This window comes from Bombus vosnesenskii, unplaced genomic scaffold (genome assembly GCF_011952255.1).
Source record: "Bombus vosnesenskii isolate JDL3184/JDL3185 unplaced genomic scaffold, Bvos_JDL3184-5_v1.1 scf7180000013264, whole genome shotgun sequence".
NCBI classification, from domain to species: Eukaryota; Metazoa; Arthropoda; class Insecta; order Hymenoptera; family Apidae; genus Bombus; species Bombus vosnesenskii.
The window spans coordinates 5,454,240-5,460,736 of NW_022882924.1; positions in this window are offsets into that span (position 1 = coordinate 5,454,240).

The following is a 6,497-nucleotide window of genomic DNA, read 5'->3' on the forward strand; positions in this document are numbered from 1 at the left end:
CAGGTGGTACCACCTTGGGACACGATCGACCTCCTCGAGGTGGAGGGAACTCGAACGCGAACATTGCCGAACAGGAGTTCGCGATACGCGTGTGCTCGGTGCTGGCCGGTTCTGCTTTCTCGTGTTCGCTCGTCGCGTGGCTGCGTAGAACCGCGCGCCCGACATTCTCGCCTGTTCCCCTCCATTAACTGTCACCTGTCAACTTTGATTCCTTCAACGACCGGACGAACGACCATCGATCGTCCTTGAGGCAAGAGATTCGTGCAACTGGTGATCGTAACTCTTTCGCGGATTCTATCCTGAAATCGAACGTTCGAACGCGAACAAGTGACGTTTCGTTGGATCGTTCGTACGTACGCTTTCTCGGCGAGTTTAATCGCGAGATCGAGGCCGACTCGAGAAACCGTAGAGAGATCGAATGGGCGGGCAGGGGACGGTGTGTAGTGATCGAGCGTACCAGACAAGGAACGATCGATGATCGAGCTGTTAATTCGATCAATTGATGGAAGCAGAGTGGTTGCGGTAAATTCGCCGCCGACGAAGACTCCGAGCGAACGATAAGCACGATCGAGAGAAAGATCGAGGCATCAGCAACAGCTCGATAGACTCGGTTTAGACCATTCACGATTCCAGGTAAAGCGAACGTCGTGAACGTTGGTATACAAACATAGCTGCAGGAGACAACATAGCTCGTTGATCGTTTTAGTTTGCAATGATACGCGCAACACTTAACGATCGGATCGATTACGAGCGAGCATCGTCCGATATTCTGCTTTCCGCGGCCAGATTATTCGTACTGTTAGAGCGCATCGAGTCGATTTAATCGCCGCCAACGATCCTATCGTCTTTGGAATCGAGTGCACCAGGTTTGCGAAAATTGAAATCGAGACCTACGCGTTCGAAAGATCGCGAAACCCATCTGGATGGAATTGTTGGACACCTTGAAAAGAGACGCTGAATCGCATCGCGTCAGGTGGTCGCGCAATCGAGGGACAAACATCAAATTACCGGCTCGTTGCCGATCCATCGGATAAGGATCTGATATTTCATTGAAAAAGATAAGAGGAGTAAGCGGCCCGATCCGTATCGCTCGACAACGAGATCGAGTATCGCGAACGAAAATTGTGGCCATATCCGCAAACGAAACGTATCGTACGTTTCGATCGACGAGTCTTTGATTAGGGGAAACGAATCGTCAAATTTCCGCGACGTTCGTATTGAATTCATGAACGATAACGGTTCGAATCATCGATTATACGGCACGAATCGTACGAGATAGCAGTTGCGTGCTGTATACCATGCGAATCGACGAAAGGACGATACGATATTCGCGTGTACTGTGAGAGGACGTGTATACGCGCCTCCTCTTTTCCCTCGATTAACGTTCGACAAGTGAATCGTCCGTATCGAGAACAACGATGGATCTGAGCACGACCCCGAGAAGAATACCCGAGGGTGTATCCGAGCTTCAGAAAACCCGGGTCGCCAAGAGCGTATTCAGCATCCGGAGTTTGGTGGACGTCGGGGAAACGGAACTTGCCGACGATATGGAAAAGACGCAAAGTGAGTTTCGCCATGTAACGATATCAATTTCTTCTTTCTATACTGTTTACACAGAAAGATGGCTTTATTACCGGCGATCGACCGGTTGGTACTGCACGGTCGAGCGAAAGTTTATTCGCCTACGGAACGGAATCGCGTAAACGCGTTTCGCGATAACGTGGCTCGTTGGAAAGAACCGGCGGATTCCGTAAGCTCGTGTCGTCTGCACGCTCGCGGACGATTCCATTGAAATCGCGTAAACGTTGAGTGTCAGAATTCCAGGGTTTCGTAGCCGGCTCGGTGCTGGCCATGACCATTTTCCCTCGCGACGCGACGATCGGAAAGAGATCGGGACGATCGAGGAGACGAACGTTCTAGGAACCGCGAGCCGTTCGACATTCCACGACCGAGAAATGCTCGTTGAAGCGAACTTTTTGCAGGCGAGCGCCTTTTGTGCTTACTGCTTCGCCGGGAACAACCAGTCCTTGTACAGCACTCGAGTCAATTAAGGCTCACTTATACTCGGTAAATTGCGATAAGACGACGATTAAGTTGAAATTAGTTGCTTGCCCCTCCCCGTGGCCATCGGCAAAAAGTGTATCAATGTCGTTATTGCCGACACGTATCGAAGGTAAATTAATACTCGTTTCCGACCGCTCCAATTAAACGTTACACGAAACGAGGTGGCTTTCTTTGGTCGGAACGACGGATTGCAGCGGTCGCGCGTCTTCGTCCCAGGCAGCGTTCGGTGGTCGGAGATTTCAATGACGTTACGCCGCTGTTTATCCGCTCCCTTGGGACCGGCAATCCTACTCGAGCGAGATGGATATCTGCGAAATGGAAAATCGTCGACGACTGGATTTTGAAATGGCGCGGAAACGCGTTTGGCGCGACTCCGCCAGTCCGAGTTTCTAGCTGGTCGATATGCAAAATAGCCGGCGACCGCGATAACTCGCGTTACTCGACTTTTCTCCCTCGGAAAATAAATAGCAAATTACCATTTAACCGTTGGCGATAAACCGAAACGAGCTCGCGCGATAACGGAATCTCATTCTGCGGGTATACCGTATCGCTCTGTTATCGGGTAATTAACAAGATAGCGCGCCGATTAACAAATTACGAACGTCGAGTCTTCCAAAGAGACAATGTTGCGTATGCAGACCCTGCGAGAACGCGTTCTCCGACCAACGATCGCCTGTCCTTGTCAGACAACGATCGCTAATATGAATATCAAAATTTTAATATTTAGAAGATAGAACTTATGCGTCAAAATAGCCTCGATGCCATTAGCCATTCGAATGAGTCATTCGAATATTCGTAAAACACGGTGTAACTTAGCAGCTAACAGTTCCACTAACAAGCTTCTATAGTTAATCGTCGAACGATTAACAGCCGGTTCGGCACAAATATGGCGTAACGCGATCGGTTTTCTGCCTCGATGTTTCCCAAACGTTTCGAAAATACCGTCTGCACCGATTAATTGACCGCCATGCGCTCTTTCATCGTTGGCCGGAAATGGTGGCCGAATCGTGGGTTAACTCTCGCCAATAAGACTCGACGAACGAGGGGGTAGTTCGCGGTCGATTGGTTTCGAGGCAGAAGGGTCGTCGTTCAACGAGGGTTCTCCTCGTTCTAATTCGACCACCCTCGTGAAAGAAATGGCGACGATTCGCGAGGATGGGTCCTGGCGTACACCAGGGACACGAGATCGTTGCGATTTCGCAGCGATGGCATTGCGTTTCCGCATCTTCGATAGCGAAAAGATATTTCTTTCTCGATTAGGCGTATTGCTTACCATCGATAATACACTTTTATCGAATCGTACGATCGCCGTAAGATCGCGATGACGCCTCATGGAACTTAGATGTGGTGATAATACAGATAGGAAGCGAATAGTTTCGACGACGACGAAAACGACGACGAAAACGACGACCGGTAACAACGAGCGAGCTGATTGCGAAAAATAAGGATACCCTTCTCTCAATAATGCGCGCCAGGAAAGCCATAAATAACCAGTGCCGGAGTTTTACGCGTGCGTACACGATAGAGCGCGCGGAACCCGGTGATTGGTCGGCTCGGTAGAGCCGCTAATTGTGTTTTATTAGCGTTCTCTTTCCCCTCGCCGCCGAACATCCACGATGCTCGCTAACTAACCTCCGCCCATGTACTAACTATAAACGACATTGTTATTAAGAGTCCTTACGCTGTATCAAAGGGCCACACAGTCGCTCGCGTGCGTATAAAACGCGTGGACACACGGCTGCTACTTCTCCGTTGCCTCGTTAGGGGCTGTTAAGGAGCTACGGCCTCCGAGAATCGCTGCTTTCGTCGTCCACGCCCGACCGTTTGACGCACGAAACCTTGGCGATCGTTTTCCCAGTCTCGTTCGACTATTTTCTTTTTATCGCGCGCGCGCGCGCGAGAGAGAGAAAGAGGGGGAGAGAGAGAGAGAAGAGATAATTTTCTATGATTCTCTATGGTCTTGGACGAGGTAACATCGAATTCGAAAGAGAAGGCGGCAACCAGCTTACCGATTTCGTTCTCGTCTGTTCGAGAGACTAGCGAGGGGGCCCGACGTTCTGAAAGAGGAGAAGAAGAAAAAACAGACGGAGCAGGAGGAGGATGAGGAGGAGAAGGAGCGTAAAAGGGGCGAGGGCAAGTCTTATTACGGCGAGCAGAGTCGGGCATGCCGGTGCAATCAAATAAATTAGCCGGAATTACGCGACTCGCGAACCGATGCTAGTGTAGGCGCGCACCACTCGTCCTCGCCACCAATTAGCAGAGCTTTATCCCGCTCGAAGCCTCGAGCATATTTCACCCGGGCCAGTTACGTATCGTTTTCCAAGAAATTCGTCGCGTCTCTCCAAACCGCCGTCGCTTCCCTCGAGCTCGGCGATTCGCGCGTTGCACCCTGCTTCGCCCGATCTTCGTCCCGTTCCATCTGTCGCATCGTCTTCGAACTTCGTCTTCAGCTGTCGTTCACCGTGCAAAAGCTGACCGAAAACGGTGTTAAAATTTTCTCGATCTTTCGAGGCGATCGATGGCTACTTAAGTGGAAGGAACGCTGGAAAATACCGTACCGTTGTACGTTTCCCCGGAGCGGCGAAACGACGTCATTTATCCATCGGCGCGGAGACGACCGGAGCGGATGCTGCGCTCACGAAGGGGTTAATCGAACGAGTTCGACCGCGCGCGAACACGAACGCGGAGTCCATCCATTCTCCGAGCGCGGCCCATTAAAGCGCATTACTCGGCTAATACTCGATTGCAAAATAGAACGAGCGGAAAGAAGAGGAACACGAAGGGAAAGATCGAAGTGGGAGGGAGACGGGCAAGCCTATCTATCGCGGAGCATCGATCTTTGCGCGGCTCGCTTCAAGAGCTCGCGAAAGCGTTCCGCCCGTGCGGTAAGACCGGTGTAATCGGGTAACGAGCCACGATCCTCGTGGGAGTGAGGATGTGGCAACGGCAGTGTTTTCTAGGTTCGGGCCTAATAACGGCAACAATATCGAACGAACGGCAACGCGTCGCGAAGCGAAACGGTTACCGCGTATTGTTGCGTGACGCGTTATTAGCCGATTGGCTCATTAATCGCTCCGTCGGCCCGAGACGGCCGAACCACCCTGTTCCCCCACCCTTTCCATCCATTTCGATACCGAGTAATTGCTAATCGCTAATTGCGAGCTCAAACACTCCATCCAATTAACCCTCCTACTACGGGATTAGACTCGACTCTCGACGCCCCGATGTTTCACTACGCGTCCAACGTTCTCTCTTTCTATCCGTCCTGCTTCGTTTCACCCTGCGTTTCACCCTGCGTTTCAACCCTCCTGCTTTAACCCAGACCCGTCGATCGTAAATTACCAACTTTTCCAGCGTGACGAGTCCATTAGGGAATTCTCCGGGTCTGCCTCGCGGTTCCTCTCGGCCCGCTTTTCTCTCCGAACGAAGGGTGGGGAACGAGTCGATTTCGAAAGTATAGTTCTCCTGGTTTTTAATAGCGATCACCTGTTAACTCGTCGAACTCGGGGCTAATCGTTACCGAAATACCGGCGTCATGTGCCGTGCGGTAAACGAGGGCGCGATTTCCGAGCCTCTCTGCCGCCGTTAACGAACGTTATCCTTCTCCAGTTTCGTTCGACGAATCTTCCTCTCTGGAAGGAACGTAAGCGTAAACAGCCCCATATGCGCGCTGGCTTTGCTCGTCGACCGACAGAAACGAGAGAAAAAAGTTGGAGGCGAGAGACGGGGAAAAGGTTTACGTACCCCTTTCGATCAATTAGGGCTAATAAATGGCGTCCACGGTGGGGTCGTTGATGACGATGGAAGAAGGGAACGGAGGAAGGAGGGAAATATTATTCGAACGGGCCGTCAGGTCTGTGGGTTTATGCTATTAAAAATGTAAATATCTGCCGGCGGCTCGTTATCGGATGTAAATATGGCGGCAGGCCGAAACAGCAGATGGGAGGGGTGAATATCCAGCTCCTTTGTTTCGTTATTTATTGGAATGTGGGCCATGGCTGCGAGAAACCCACGCTTATGCGCTCCACCGTGCTCGAGCAACCGTACTCCTCTTTTGCCTTCGACCCTGCCTTCCCGAACGTTTCAATCTATTCGAGGTGGTAGGGTATCGGTATCTTGTGTCCACGAGGACCGCGTGTCCGCAGGCCACCGCCAATTAAAATCCGAATAATCATGCGAATCCTGCTGAATTCTATTTAATCTTTCCCATTGGCCCATTAGCTGGACGCATACTATGGTAATTCGATTCTGCTTTAGCTCGCGTATTGCGAACGCGATACGATCGATTCACGTCCCGTACAGATCGGTGCCACGATCGTCGATCGAAACGATGTCTCGCGTTCTTCGGTGGAATTTCGTGAATCGGTCAGAAAGGCACCACGTCGCCGCTTTCCCTTTCTGTTTCTGACGTTTTCGGCCGCCGAGTTTTGATA